A 16,825-nucleotide genomic window follows, 5' to 3' on the forward strand; every position below is an offset into this window, starting at 1 on the left:
TGTAGTCACCAGTGAGTGGACATGGAAATGTCTGTGTGACCGGGACTCAGGTGCAGGGACTGTTGGAAGTGGTGGGCTAGGAAACTTGCCTGAAGCCATGTTTGCACAACAAACACATGTTTTACTTAGATCCAGGTGAGGTCAATGGAGACTATAGGGGGTATAGAAGTTTCCCCAAGCCAGCTCTTGGCATTGTCCCTGAGTATAATTGAGAGGTGCAGCTCTCAAAAGTCGTCTTTGACCAGTTTCCATAGTCATCACCATCCCCATCACCGGCAAAGCTTGTCATAACCCAGCCTCAATTCTTCCTTGGTCCTTCAAGAGATCCTTGGAGTGTGGTCTAAAGAGTTCTTAGGGCAATTCACAGGACCTCCGTCTTCCTGTTCCTCCCAAACTCCTCCCCATATCCTCTGATACTGATATGGACTTGGCCTCTCTTCTGTTTTCTCCAACTTTCTCCACCTCAGGAGGAGAAGGGGGAGGGTCAGAGACAGTCATCTGTCACCTACCATGTGCTTAGCTCCTGCGGGATCACCAAGCAGAACAGCCTTGGGTCCTCTGCACCCCACATCTCTTCCACTGAACTCCCCTTTTTTGGAAGTATTCCCACCCTCCTCCCAAGACCCTTGCACAGGGTACCAAGAGACAATGTTTAAACACCCACTAGCATACACCTGATACGTGCAGGGTACTCATGATTCTTCAGCTTTGGTGAACACCCGGAGCTTACACAATCTGATGGATCCTCTTCAAGAAAAGGAATAAAAAATTATAAGTATGAATTTAGGTGTAAAAGTGAATGTTTATCTAGAACGAGAAATGAAAGCGCTAGCTGCAAACCCCTCAAAGATTGAGGTCTTTCTGAAACGTCTGTGACAACTGACCAGGAATGCCCACATAGACAGAAATGGTTTCCAGCCGCGCCTCGTCCCCACCTGACCACTCTGCAGCTCCTGCAAGTCCACTCGGTGGCCAGAGCATGGGAACCTGGCTTTCTCCAACCCTTCGCCCCAGATGAGAGTCCTTTGTGGGACTCTCTATCTGCTTCAGGGCAGTTCCTTGTCCCCTGGAAAGGACTCAAGGGTAGAAGGGCGGTCATCCAGGCTGCTGAGGGCCTTGTCATGGGGACCAGCTCCAATGAGCCCATTCAGGGCTCTGAGAGCCACATGTCCCATCGCTTCATCTAAGCAGCCACAAGCTCAGCGCTGGGCCCCAGGGTCCTAGAAAGTCCCGACCTGGCGGTCTGAGGTGAACAGTCTCCATTCAGGGAAACACAGTCCCACGACTGCAACTTCCCCCTGACCCAGGCGACCTCCTCGCAGACAGCAGGAAAACTTTCTGGCCGCCGATATCGCTTGGTCCAAACAGTTCCCCACCAGGAGAGAGGCTGGGAACGGGAAGGCGATGGCAGGTGCAAAGGCTTAGAACTCCCCACCACCCACACGCGCAGATTAGATGGGGCCCAGGGAGGCTGTGGGGCATGGTTACCATAGTAACCGAGAGCCGCCACAAACGCCGGGGCCTGAGATGCGGTGGATGTGTGCGGGCGCCTGGCTCGGGTAAGGGCTGCGCACGTTAGCAAAGCGCTCCTCCCCCTTCCTCCTCCCCGCTCCCCGTTCCCCTCCTCCTCATCCTCTTCCTCTTCCCCCTTCCCCTCCTGCCCCCCTCCCCTCCTCCTCCCCCTCCTTCTCCAAGGGAAACCGCAGGGAGCAGAGTGGAGGGTCTGGGCAACAAAGAAGCACTAAGTACGTAGACTTCTTTGTGTCTCCCGCCCTTTCTCGGCCTCTCCATTCCCTTGGTCTTTCTGACTTCAGCTTTGACCCAGCTTCTCCCCATTGTGAAGGCCGTTGTTAGGTCATGATATGTCTACAAATAAAGGAGAAGGGGTCACTTTCCCTCCAGAGAGCCTCTAGCTCCAGGGAAAAGTATGAGTGTGGATAGTATGACTTCTTCCTTGACAGCCTGCATAGATCTGTCCGCCAACCAGGAATAAATTCCCCAGATCCAAAATTCCAGCCTTGCCCACAAAGCGACTCCTGTGGCCCAAATGCAAGACACTCGGCTTCGAATTTCCCTTCCCCACCTCTCTCAAGTGAGGGGTTGGGTGGGGAGAACAGCAGTCCTAACTGTTCTTCTAGGGAGATGGTGAGCAGTGACCAACGATCAGTGTTTTACAAGAGTTCTGTGCCAAGTGACGGCTCAGAGTCACCCTCCTTGAAAGTTCAAACCTGAATATATTTGAAATTCTATTTATAAAAAAGGGCCTAGGAAATCATGTTGTAATGAGTGCACTGGGTGTCTATACTGCTAAAAACTGCACTGACTGGTCTAAGGGGGGCTGCCAGAGCATACTTCAGTGTTTGCCCCCTGGCATGTATTAACGTGGGTCCAGATCAGCCCAGGCCTGGCACCATGGAATTCACAGAAATGGGTCATCAGTTGTTCCCCTCATGGGGGAAAGCAGCAGAATGACTTCAGCCAAGAATCCTGCCAGTTAATGAACAAGGTTATAAACAGCTACGGTAGAGGAAAACAACAGCAACAAGAATGTATTACCTTTGCAGAGCACCATGGAATCCTTGGAGTCCTTTCAGAAATGAGGCTTCTCGCCTTGACCCAGCTAGGGTTTCCAAGTATCAGCTGGCAAAAGCCCAGTGACAGCCAAGGTCTGCCCATTCCATCTTCTTAACCGGCTCTCAGCTTGCTGTCTTAGCCCACCCATCACTCATCTCTTGAGTGTTCCTCATAGCAGGGGGGAATGTGTAGTGATGGGGGCTGAAAAGTCTAAAGCAGAAATGTCATTTGTGGTCAGCCTCCTGTGTGCCTCTCCTTCCTTTGGGTCATCCGTCCAGTCCACATCCTCCTGTAGAAATCCTGCTGCATGCCTGACATGGTGCTGGGTACAGTCTCATGGGTGAGGCAGACACACAAACCAAGGAGAAGTGTCATAGGAGAAAGGCAGTGACGGAGCGGTGGGAAAGAGACTCCTCCTGGAAGAGCATTCGTGTCTTCCCAGACGAGATGACTTCGACTTGGGTTTTAATGAGTGAATAGACTTGCTATGAAGTGATAAGGAAATTCCGAAGAAAGGGTAGGACTCCAAATAAAATCCCATTTTGGAGGAGCTGGCAGAAATATGTACTGGATCCTGCAGAAAAAAAGAAGTCCCATGAATATACTGAGGTGTCTGGTTGGAAAGGACACATACCGCTGTCTACCAAAGTTCAAGGCTTCTCTTGCGCCAGGAGACAGGGTGAAGCCCTGTCCTCCCATTTCTCCTGTTGGAGATGGGACTGATACATCCTGCTAAGATGGACCCTGGTGGCAAATTTCTCAGCCCTTCCAGACCTCAGCCAAAAATCCATGAGCACCAACTGGTCTCCTCCTAGATCTTAGTGGTTACCGGCCTCTTCACTTCTGTGTTGCAGAGCTCAAAATCTCTTTGTATAGAAACATGTGCCTATGTTCTTCCTATCCCACTAAAAACAGAAAGTGTGAGTTTAATAACAGAGTTTATTCTGTGTTTCATATTTAATCCCTCCAAACTCCAAATGTGGAATCAGGCATCTGTGCCCTCTCAGACTGATGCTTTCTAGGAGAAAGGGGTGCTTAGGCAGCACACCCCAAATCCCAAGCCTGCCTCGCAGCTCCGTATCCTCATAGAAGATCCCCAGTCCAGTTTTGACTGGTGGTCATGATCAACTTTAGCTTTATGTTGATTGACAGCTTTAAGCAGTGCTTTTGGAACGTGGCTGTATATATGTGTGTGGTTTGCACTTAGCTGTGACCATAGGCTGAGAGGGCCCTGGGAGCTACACCTGATCCTGTTCATGGACACACTAAGAAATATCCAAAAAAAACAATACTCCTCACCCAGGCCTAATTTTCTGAACTCCTGACAAAAGCTGGAGCTTGCAGACCTAATCAAACCAGTCTGTAAAACCAGCTTTTTACAGGGTCTCAGAGCTTATCGGAGACACCCAGGAGAGATTCAGGTACTGTTCCCAGGTACTATTAGGAACCTGGCCCAGAACTCACCAATTCCCAGAACTCTGTAGCCTTTTGGCTGTGGACATTCTTTTTCATTAAGAAGAGCTCACTGCCACAGGGTACCCCTTTTTGGACAAGGACATAGGTCCAACCTAGGATAACGTGTCTACCAAGGCCACCCATTCTGTATCCTGCAAAATTCCTTATTCCTGGAAACTTGCAAACTCCTGGCACCATCCTAGGCTCTGTGGTGTGTGCAAATGAGTTCTTTTGGCTGGACATCTAAAGAGTCCAGTCTTCACATTGAGAGAACGGCCTTTAAGTGTCTTGAGTAATTATGCTTGGAAGAAACCCACAGGCAGTCAAAACCAGAACGGCCGTTTGCTCCTGGTCTTACCAGCCTTCCCAATGACTAATGGGGCAATTTTAGGTCATAAAAGATGCCCTTCCTCTCTGATTCTGTGCCTCCCTGATCCCCCATTTAAATCTAGAGTGCTCACTGCTTCTGCAGTCTGTCATGTGAAAACATAGTCCCTCTAGCCAAGGCAGCTGCCCTTGATTCTTTAGGGAGGTCAGCAGTGGGAGAAAGAGCCCTGCTGGCCAGGCGGGTGGGAGGGAGGAGAAAAGGCCGCCACACAGGGCATTAACAGTATAGGCCCTTCATAAATAAGCTCCCGGGAACATCCTCTAGCTAGCTTTTAATTAAGTGGGGACTGCCCAATTCCCTCATGGGCCCCATGCTGCAGGGGCCAGAGGCAGTGCTGGCATCTGCTAGCTACCTCTCATGTCCTTTTACAGATGATTTCTCTTCCAACTCCTGTTAAAACTCTCCTTTTTTTTTCATTCATTACATAATCATACTATGTTGTCTATTAATTTATTTTCTTGTCTTTCTGCTTAATGAAGAAGCTTTCCTGAAGACTATATATAGGTGTGCCTTATGCAACCTTGCAGCCCCAATGCCTGACACAGTGTTTGGCACATTAAAAAGTCCTCCATAAGTGTTTGTGGAAGGAAAGAGGGAAAGAAGAAAGAGAAAAAGGAGAGGAGGGAGACTTGGAAGTGGATCATTTTCAGAAGCACATTGGATAAGGTCTGGTGAATACACTAATTGATAGTATCAGGACTCACCAATATTTGGGCAGCCTAGAGGGGTGAGGCAAAACCTGCAAGATGAAATGTAACACCAATCCATGTAAATACCTTTATCAGGTTCAAAAAGTAAGTAGGAGTTTAGCACAGAAGAAAAAACACATAAAGAACATAAAAGCTACTTCAAATATTTGCAGCTCCCTGTGAAGCAAGTCTGGACTGTGTAGCTTCAGGGAGCAGACCTCACAGAAGGCTGGCTGGAAACCCAAGAGAAGCAGATTTGCAGCAGAAGTCTGTGCCATTTGATTCATGCTAAGTACAGTGCCTGACATGTGGAAATGGTGGCTGTGATTTCTGTTATCCGTATTATTACAGTGTCATGGTCATTATTTATTATTTATTAGATCTGTCCGACAGTCAGTCTCAGGAGGCACTGAGCTCCCATCCTTGGAAAGCCAAGGTCATGACTGGGGAGCCACCTGTCTAGGGTGTTTGTCAAGCGACTCCTAACCCTTGACTTCCCTCTTTTCCCTAATCCTATAATTCTAAGAACAATGCCCTGTATGTCCTGGGTAGCAAAACCTCTAGATGCAATTCCTGACTGAGCAAACTGTCTTTTTCTAGAAAGGTTTTGCACTCTCTGCATTATTTGCAGCATGCCTCCCTCATGCAACGCAACTGACGCATCTCTTTGATGTTGAAAATCAAAACTGCTTTGTGTGAAAGCTTCTTTAATCTTATATAGATACAAATGCCTCGTATCTTTGGGAATATGCCAAACCATTCTTAGTATCTGAGAATTAATCTTATTAAAGAAAGCTCCGTTTAATCCCCACTGCTGTTTGCCAGAGATGTCAGATAATTCTGCACCTGTTCCGACTGCCACTTTACCGTGCACTCTTCCTGGATTTACTGCTAAGGAAAACACATCAGCATGATCAGGCTGGACAATGGGATTCTAGCATTCGGTTGGATGCTGCAGTTATAGTAAAATTTCTTTGTAAGTCTTACCTCAATTTCTTAATTAAAGAAAAGGAAAGAAAAATAAGGGGTGGGGGACGCTTGCCTGTTGTGAAGAATAACAAATGATATAATGAAGTTGCTTCATTAACTATCCAACTCAACATGATTACTTATGTTAAACCATCAGTATTGCTAAGAAAAATTGGGTTCATATAAAGCAACTATCTGTCGTCCCTTCCCAAGCATGTAGGAAACCCCTGTCCTTGATTAGACCTAGTCTGTAAAATATCTTTTGCATATAAATGTATATTATATATATATTAATATATATACACACACACAGTCCTGCCACATAACATTTCAGTTGACAGATCATGTATACAACAATAGTCTCCTAAGATTATAATACTGTATTTTTACTGTACCTTTTCTATGTTTCGACATGTTTCGATGCACAAATTCTTACCATTGTGTTACAATTGCCTACAGCGTTCAGTATAGTCACATGTAGTCCAGCCTGCAGCATAGAAGCAATAGGCTACACCATCTAGCAGTAGGCTGTACCATGGAGGTTTGTGTGAGCACACGCTGTGATAGTCACACTATAACCACCCGACAGGCTCTTCCTGCCTGCCGCACAAGCAAAATCAATTCACAGAGACCACGACATTGCAGTAAAGAAAGAGTTTAATTGACATGAGGCTGTCCACACCAAGCAGGAGATGAAGTTATTATTCTAATCAATCTCCCTGAGCATTTGGGGGTTAGGGATTTTCAAAGATAGTTTGGGGGAAAGGGTGGGGGGTAACTAGCAAGGAGTTCTTGCTGCTGATGGATTGGGGATGCAATCATAGGGGTATAAGAAATGGTTCTCCTGCTCACAGAGTTACTTCTTTTGAGCAGGCCACAGGAGAGGCTGGTGGGTCCAGGTGGAGCCGTAGGTGTCAGACATGCAAAGACCCTGAAAAGACACCTCAAAAGGCCAATCTTAGGTTCTACAATAGTGACATTGTCTGCAGGAGTGACTGAGGTTGTGTATCTTGTGACCTCTGGAATAATGGCTGGTAATTGTTTATGTCTGCACGTTAGCAGAATTCAGGTTCCTCGCTCCTCATGGCCTAGTAGTCTCTCATTAGCTTTACAAAGGTGGTTGAGTTTGGGGAAGGGCTGTTATCATTTCAAGTATAAACTAAATGTCTCCCAAAGTTAACTGGCCTAAGCCCAGGAATTTTTATGGGCACCTTGAAGGCCAAAGGCAAGATGAGGGTTGGCCAGATCAGATCTCCTTCACCCCCATGATTTTCTCACTGGTAATGATTTTTTAAAGATGGTTACAACACAGTTTCAAAATTGCCTAATGATGCAATTTCTCGGAGTGTATCCCCATTATTAAGTGATGTATGATTATATAAATATGTCAGTCCAATGAACGAACTAATCTCCTAATCAGAACTCCTAACCTTCTCAGGAGCTATCAGTGAATAATCCAAACACACAACCATATGAGATAATCACTCAGTGACTAATTTTGTCAAATACTTGTCGAGCTCCATCAAACGCCAGGCACTACTCTAGGTGGTGGGAAAACAATGGCGAACAAGAAAGCAAAGTTCCTGCTCTCAAATCTACAGACCAAAGAACATGGTCTGCTCGGGAGTGACAAATGGTGTGAGGAAAATAAAACAACTTAATAATATATGTAGTGATTGGAGGTGAGGGTCAAGTGGTGGCAGTTGTAGAAAGCCTTGCTGGGGAGGTGACATTGGAGCTGAAGCTTGAGAATGAGACGGGTGTTGGAAGATCTTCATATGGATGAAGAACTTTGCAGACCGTGGAAAGGCCAAGTGAAAGCATCCTGAGGTGAGAACAGGCTGCAGCAAGGGAAGGAGGGGGTTCCAGAAGGGCAGGAAAGGAAGTGGGGCCAACATGGCCCAGCCCGGAGGGCTTTCAAAGGTGTAACTGGATACACAGCTTGGGTCTCAGGCTCAGGTTCTTGGTTTCCCTTGCTCAGAGAATCGAGCAGAAAGCCTTACCCACATGGTGAGTGTTCCAGCTCCATACAAGAGTTCACGGACCAAAAGAATGAGCAGTTTATTAAGCAAGTGAAGATAAAGCTTCCACAGCCTGGAAGGGACCCGAGCGGGTTTGCCGTTGCTGGCCAGAGCTGCCTGGGCCTATATCCCCAGGTAATTCTGAGTTGCCAAGTGTTTGCCCCTAGTCCTGTGTGGGGAGGGGGCTTGTGACCACGAGTCACATAATCTCTCCTTCTGGTGGTTGTTTCCTAGCTTCTGTTGAACTTGCAAGCAGTATCGGAATGTGGTTGTACAACTATCTGATACTTTGAACCCAGCCTCCTGGTATGGTTGAAGTGCCTGTGTTGACCTCTTCCCGTGCTAGGATTTCCAAAATGTTCCCCATTGACCCAAAAGGTTTTATTCCCTCAATGGAAGTGGAAGCCCCTGGAGGAGAGCTGAAAGAAACATGGAAGCAGTAGAGCAACATGGTCTATTTTATGTTTTTAAAAACCACCTCTGAAGAATGGATTATTGGAAAGCAAGAGCCAAAGCAGAAAGACTGCCATAGAAAATGCTGGATTTGACGATGGTGACGGCAGTGGTGGTGGACGGAAGAACAGATTCAGGACATTTTGTGGGAGGTGGTGCAAGAGGATTTACTGATTGATTCGTGGATTTGGGAGGATGAAAAAGAGAAATTGGAAGGGATCCAAGATGGCCAAATAGACACAACTCCAGCGCACAACACCCAGTGAAAGAGACGCAGAAATCCAGAGATCTCCTAGCTCCAACCGAGGTACCAGGTGCATTTCAACGGGTCTGGTCTGATGGTGAGCAAAGCCTGGTCAGGGCAGACTGAGGCAGGGAGGGGTGCTGCTTCACCCAGAAAGTGCATCTGACTGGTGAGTCGGAGGCCCCCCCTCTGCCACTCCTGTCCAGGTACAGTGCTTCCCCCAAAGCCTCAACAATACACAGAAGAGGGGATCTTTGCCAGTGAAGCGCCGGGAATTACAAGCACGGAGTTGAATAATAATCCAGGACAGTGTCCCAGATTGGCACATAAGCCCAAAAGACGGCCGAGAGAGCCTGTGGACTGAGCTATCACCCCTTCGTCCCGTTTGAAGAGAGAGGGAGCTATAAGCGGGAGCAGCTGGGTGGGCCCCTACCCCATGACCAGAGAGAGAGAGAGGAAGCTGAAAGAGGGAGATGGCCGGGTGCAGCCAGATGGGTCCCTACCCTCTCCCACAAACTCCAGAGGGCTGAAGCTCTGACTCTAGTGGATTGCGCAGCCAGAGCCACAGTCTGAGCTGAGCCTGAATGATCCAGTCCAGTGGTGGAAGGGCACAACCCACCACTAGAGGGGTGGGACTGGGCTACATGTTTTAACAAAAAACACAGGAAGCCTACGTAGCAACGGGACTGTACTCTTGACAACCCAGCAGCGCCTACAGGTCAGCGGAAGAGGCAGGCCTAATCTCCCAGTATAAACAAAAAAGATACAGGAAGCTTCCCTAGTAACCTGAAGGAGTCCCTAGAAACCCAGTAGTGCCTCCACAGGCAGACAAGTGACCTCATCAAACAGCTCCCTGATACCACAGCCAGGTAAATCTACAAAGATGGGAAAAAAACAGCACAAAAAAGATGAAACCTTCAAAGACCAGAACACCTCTTCTCCTTCAAGGGATACAACTCCTCAGCAACACAGATCACAACTTGACAGAGAAGGAGTGTGATGAATTGACAGAAACAGGCTTCAGAAGATGGATAATAACAAACTTTTCTGAGCTAAAGGAACACATTCTAATGCAATGCAAAGAAACCAAAAACCTTGAGAAAAGGTTAGACAAAATGCTAACTAGGATAATCAGCTTAGAGAAGAACATAAACAACTTGATGGAGTTGAAAAACACAGCATGAGAACTACGTGAAGCAAACACAAGTTTTAATAGCCAAATCGATCAAACACAAGAAAGGATATCAGAGATTGAAGATCAACTCAATGAAATAAAAAGAGAAGGCAAGACAAGAGAAAAAAGAGTGAAAAGAAATGAACAAAGCCTCCAAGAAATATGGGATTATGTGAAAAGACCTAATCTACACTTGATCAGTGTACCTGAATATGATGGATAGAATGAATCCAAGCTGGAAAACACTCTCCAGGATATTATCCAGGAGAACTTCCCAAGCCTAGCAAAGCAGTCCAAATTTCAAATTCAAGAAATACAGAAAACTCCACAAAGATATTCCTCAAGAAGAGCAACCCCAAAGCACATAATCGTCAGATTCACCAGGGTTGAAATGAAGGAAAAAATGCTAAGGGCAGCCAGAGAGAAAGTTCAGGTCACCCACAGAGGGAAGCCAATCAGACTCAAAGTGGATCTCTCAGCAGAAACCCTACAAGCCAGAAGAGAGTGGGGGCCAATATTCAACATCCTTAAAGAAAATAACTTTCAACCCAGAATCTCATATCCAACCAAACTAAGCTTCAAAAGTGAAGGAGAAATAAAATCCTTAATGGACAAGCAATTACTGAGAGATTTTGTCACCACCATACATGCCCTACAAGAGCTCCTGAAAGAAACACTAAGCATGGAAAGGAGCAAGTACCAGTCACTGCAAAAGCAAACCCATTTGCAAAGACCAAAAATGCAATGAAGAAAATGAGTCAACTAATGGCAGAGAAAACCAGCCAGTAACAAAATGGAAGGATCAAATTCACACATAACAATATTAACATTGAATGTAAATGGCCTAAATGCCCCAATCAAAATACACAGACTGGCAAACTGGATAAAAAGTCAAAACCCATTGGTGTGCTGTATTCAGGAAACCCATCTCACATAAAAAGACACACATAGACTCAAAATAAAGGGATGGAAGATGATTTACCAAGCAAATGAAGAACAGAAAAAAAGCAGGGGTTGCAATCCTAGTCTCTGATAAAATGGACTTCAAACCAACAAAGATCAAAAGAGACAAAGAAGGACACTACATATGGTAAAAGGATAAATCCAACAAGAAGAGCTATCATAAATATATACACCCCCAACAAAGGAGCACCCAGATACATAAAGCAAGTTCTTAATGACCTAAAACAAGACTTAGACTCCCACACAATAATAGTGGGAGACTTCAACACTCCACTATCAATATTAGACAGACCGACAAGACAGAAAATTAACAAGGATATCCAGGACTTGGATGCAGAGCTGGACCAAGCGGACCTAATAGACATATACAGAACTCTCCACCCCAAATCCACAGAATATACATTTGTCTCAGCACCACATTGCACTTACTCTAAAATTGACCACATCATTGGAAGCAAATCACTCCTCAGCAAATGCAAAAGAACAGAAATCATAACAAACAGTCTATCAGACCACAGCAGAATCAGACTAGAACTCAGGATCAAGAAACACACTCAAACCCACAAAACCACTTGGAAACTAAACAAATTGCTTCTGAGCATCGACTAGATAAAAAATGCAATGAAGGCGGAAATAATGATGTTCTTCAAAACCAACCAGAATGAAGACACAACTTACCAGAATCTCTGGGATGCCTTTAAAACAATGTTAAGAGGGAAATTTATAGCAATAAATGCCCTCATGAGAAACAAGGAAAGATCTAAAATTGACACCCTATCATCAAAATTGAAAGAGCTAGAGAAGGAAGATCAAAAAAACTCAAAATCTAGCAGAAGGCAAGAAATAACTAAGATCAGAGCAGAACTGAAGGAGATAGAGACACAAAAAGCCCTTCAAAAAAAATCAATAAATCCAGGAGCCGGTTTTTTGAAAAGATCAACAAAATAGACAGACCACTAGCCAGATTGATAAAAAGAAAAGGGAGAAGAATCTAATAGATGCAATAAAAAACAATAAAGGGGATATCACCACCGATCCCACAGAAATACAAACTACCATCAGAGATTACTACAAACAGCTCTATTCATATAAACCAGTAAACCAGGAAGAAATGGATAAATTTCTAGACACTTGTACTCTACCAAGACTAAACCAGGAGGAAGTTGAAACCCTGAATAGACCAATAACAAGGGCTGAAGTAGAGGTAGCGATCAATAGCCTACCAACCAAAAAAAGTCCAGGTCCAGATGGGTTCACAGCCGAATTCTACCAGACATACAAAGAGGGGCTGGTTCCATTCCTTCTGAAACTGTATCAAACAATACAAAAGGAGGGAATCCTCCCTAATTCAATTTACAAAACCAACATCATCCTGATACCAAAACCCGGCAGAGACTCAACTAAAAAAGAAAACTTCAGGCCAATATCCATAATGAACATCGATGCAAAAATCTTCAATAAAATACTGGCAAACAGATTGCAACAGCACATCAAGAAACTTATCCATCATGATCAAGTAGGCTTCATCCCGGGGATGCAAGTCTGGTTCAACATACACAAATCCATAAATGTAATCCATCACATAAATGGAACCAAAGACAAAAACCATGATTATCTCAATAGACGCAGAGAAGGCCTTTGATAAAATTCAACAGCCTTCATGCTAAAAACTCTCAATAAACTGGGTATCAACGGAATGTATCATAAAATGATAAAAGCTATATATGACAGACCTACAGCCAATATCATGCTGAACAGGCAAAAGCTGGAAGCATTCCCTTTGAAATCTGGCACTAGACAAGGATGCCCTCTCTCACCACTCCTATTCAATAAAATATTGGAAGTTCTAGCCAGAGCAATCAGGCAAGAAAAAGAAATAAAGGGTATTCAATTAGGAGAGGAGGAAGTCAAATTGTCTCTATTTGTAGACAACATGAGAGTATATTTAGAAAACCCCATCGTCTCAGCCCCAAATCTCCTGAAACTAATAAGTAACTTCAGCAAAGTCTCAGGATACAAAATCAACTGCAAAAATCACAAGCATTCCTATACACCAATAACAGACTTAAAAAGAGCCAAAGCAAGAACGAACTGCATTCGCAATTGCTACAAAGAAAATAAAATACCTAGGAATACAACTAACGAAGATGTAAAGGACCTCTTCAAGGAGAACTACCAACTACCGCTCAATGAAATAAGAGAGGACACAAACAATGGAAGAACATTCCATGCTCATGGTTAGGAAGAATTAATATCATGAAAATGGCCATACTGCCCAAAGTAATCTATAGATTCAACGCTATCCCCTCAAGCTACCAATGACCTTCTTCGCAGAACTGGAAAAAAACACTTTAAACTTCATATGAAATCACAAGAGAGCCCGCATGGCCAAGGCAATCCTAAGCAAAAAGAACAAAGCCGGAGGCATCATACTGCTGGACTTCAAACTATACTACACGGCTACAGTAATCAAAACAGCATGGTACTGGTACCAAAACATAGACATAGACCAACGGAACAGAACAGAGCCCTTAGAAGCAACACCACACATCTACAACTATCTGATCTTTGACAAACCTGGCAAAAACAAGCAAATGGGGAAAGGAGTCCCTGTTCAATAAATGGTGTTGGGAAAACAGGCTAACAATGTGCAGAATGGAGAAACTGGACCTCTACCTGTCACCTTACACCAAAATTAACTCCAGATGGATTAAAGATTCAAACATAAAACCTAACACCATAAAAACACTAGAAGAAAACATAGGCAAAACCATCCAGGACATAGGCATAGGCAAGAACTTCATGACTACAACACCAAAAGCAATGGCAATAAAAGCCAAGATAGACAAATTGGATCTAATTAAAATTCAGAGCTTCTGTTCGGCAAAAGAAGCCGTCATTAGAGCAAACTGGCAGCCAACACAATGGGAAAAAATTTTTGCAATCTACCCATCTGACAAAGGGCTAATATCCAGAATCTACAAAGAACTAAAACAGATATGCAAGAAAAAAACAACCCCATGCAAAAGTGGGTGAAGGCTATGAACAGACACCTTGCAAAGGAAGACATATATGAGGCCAACAAACATGAAAAAATGCTCATCACCACTCATCATTAGAGAAATACAAATCAAAACCACACTGAGATATCATCTCACACCAGTTAGAATGGTAATCATTAAAAAATCTGGAGACAACAGATGCTGGAGAGGATGTGGAGAAATGGGAACACTTTTACACTGTTGGTGGGAGTGTAAATTAGTTCAACCACTGTGGAAGACAGTGTGGCGATTTCTCAAGGATCTAGAAACAGAAATTCCATTTGACCCAGCAATCCCATTACTGGGTATATATCCAAAGGATTACAAATCGTTCTACTATAAGGACACGTGTACACGAATGTTCATTGCAGCACTGTATACAATAGCAAGGACCTGGAACCAACCCAAATGCCCATCAATGATAGACTGGACAAAGAAAATGTGGTACGTATGCACCATGGAATACTACGCAGCCATAAAAAATGATGAGTTCATGTCCTCTGTAGGGACTTGGACGAATCTGGAAACCATCATTCTCAGCAAACCGACACAAGAACAGAAAACCACTGTATGTTCTCACTCATAGGTGGGTGTTGAACAATGAGAACATGGACTCAGGGAGAGGAGCATCACACACTGGGGCAGTTGGAGGGGGTAGGGGAGAGACAGCAGGGGGTGGGGAGGGGGGACGGGAAGGGATAACGTGGGGAGAAATGCCAGATATAGTATGCACCTAAAGTAAAATAAATAAATTTTAAAAACAGAGAGAGAGACAGAAATCAAGGGTGATTCTAAGCCTCTTCATCTGAGGGAACTCAGGGAACTATACCTGAGGTTCCCAAACTTTCTCCATTCAGGGCACCCCCAATGTCTCAGTGAATTTTTCATGGTGCCCACAGGCCAAAAGAAATCCCTAAAGTTTCCATGTATTGAATAGTTATATCCAAATAACTTCATGAATATTTGTGTCTCATCCTTGTGTCACATTTATGTCACAATTTAATACACAGAAATTGAAGGAAAAACAATACTTTTATATCCGTCTTAAATAACCACTGCAGGGGAGAAAGCATATTTTCTTTCCCTTTTTAGGTTCTTAGTGGAGACACTTTCCTGAAAACCAAAGTCAGATTAACAAAAGAAAAACATGCAGAAATGTATGAATACTTGCATACCTATCATACCGGAGAAGCCTCAGTTCAAAAGTATTTCTCTCTCAAAGCAGTGGCTTAGGGACCTTGCTTAAATAGTATTTTAACAGAGCCATAAATACCATATAGTGACAAGACAAATTAAAAAGCAATTCCAGTCTATTAAAAGTCAAGAAAGTGTGTGGGAAGAGAGTAGAATCTGTTCCTAGATTCCTCTGGTGTCTGCTGCTGCTTTCTCTGGGCCGATAAGCAAATGCCATCTCCAATAGGGAAGGATTTTTGTGCTGCCATCCAGCAAACAGAGGCTGAAGCCGAGTGTTCCCCTGCATTTTCAGAGTCTTTAACTTAACAATTCTCAATATTTTGGAGGGAAATATTTTGATTTCCTTCCCCACAATGACTTACTAATGAACCGTGTGTGCCCATTGGGCATTGCAAAGCTTCCCAAATCTTGGAATCAAATGGACATGGCCGCCCTCACTTCCTGTTCCATACTGATTTGGGGATGGTGCTTGCTTTTTATCTCAACAACCACCAAAAGCCCAGCTTTGCAAATTATGCCGCAATTGAAAGGAATGTTGCATCATCTAAAGTTAGTCAATGTCCAACAGATGTCAAGTATCACTGTTTCTCTCAAAAATTCAAACTATACTGTGGCATCCCTGTGAGTTCTCTGCAGTGCCCAGGGAGCCTTGGTACACAGATTGGTGATGCCATTTGGGGAGGGCATGGGGGTGGGGGTGGCAGAAGAGGCACGCTGTAAGTGAGGGCTGCTTTGGTTTGTTTTGTGTTGGACATTCAATGAAAGCTCCTGATCAAGGAAGTTTAAGGAAGAAACATGTACCATAAAACTAAATTCTATCCAATGTTTTCAATATAGAAATGTTATAGAAAATGTTCTAGAAAAAATATCTTTTTTCAGCATTTTTTTTTTTTTTTTGAGACAGAGTCTTGCTTTGTTGCCCAGGGTGGAGTGCAATGGTGCTGTCTCAGCTCACTGCAACCTCTGCCCCTCAGATTCAAGCAATTCTCTTGCCTCAGCCTCCCAAGTAGCTGGGATTACAGGTGCCCACACCATGCCAACTAATTTTTGTATTTTTAATAGAGACAGGGTTTCACAACGTTGGCCAGGCTAGTCTCGAACTCCTGACCTCAGGAGATTTGCCCACCTCGGCCTCCCAAAGTGCTGGGATTTCAGGCATGAACCACTGTGGCTGGCCCTTCAGCGCTATTAAGAAATAGTTTTCCTCTTCATAACTTCCTGGGTAACTAAACAGAAAACATTTTTCTTTCAGCTGTTATTGTTGAAAACTCTCTTGGGCTTGGACTCAGTTTACCCCCTGACATTGTAAGTACTGAGCCAGGAGCCTGACTGGGCCCCATTGTCCCATGTCTTGAAGACTACACAGTCATGATTTCAAATAATTCTTATTGTCCTCCCTGTTAGCCACTCTGTGATCCTAGAAACAGCATGTCAAAATAGATCCCCATGAAGTGGATTTTATTTTCCTACAGAAACAGCATTTTAAATGCATTGCATTTCTCATTAAGAACAGGGCATTCAATAAATTCTAGATGTTACCACCAGTAGGGCTTGCAAATAAATGTTCTTGCAGGATTAAAGTCTCTTATCTGCAGGCTCTGAAAGACAAAGAGTTCTGAGAACTGCATCTTCCTGATAAGTCTGTGACAGACTTATTTTT

At 44.3% G+C, this 16,825-nt stretch overlaps 1 protein-coding gene across 1 annotated transcript in view; it reads left to right on the top strand.

Annotated features, from left to right (window-relative positions):
• Positions 1-1,507: 1,507 nt before the first annotated feature.
• Positions 1,508-16,825, top strand: part of ERICH6B (glutamate rich 6B) — an 80,376-nt gene continuing 65,058 nt past the window's right edge. Inside the window, exons 1-2 of the mRNA XM_017535994.2 lie at positions 1,508-1,559; positions 16,418-16,470. The gene's annotated coding sequence lies outside the window, so the exon portion shown is untranslated. The remainder of the gene's footprint in view (positions 1,560-16,417; positions 16,471-16,825) is intronic.

This window comes from Cebus imitator, unplaced genomic scaffold, assembly GCF_001604975.1.
Source record: "Cebus imitator isolate Cc_AM_T3 unplaced genomic scaffold, Cebus_imitator-1.0 Scaffold94, whole genome shotgun sequence".
NCBI classification, from domain to species: domain Eukaryota; kingdom Metazoa; phylum Chordata; class Mammalia; order Primates; family Cebidae; genus Cebus; species Cebus imitator.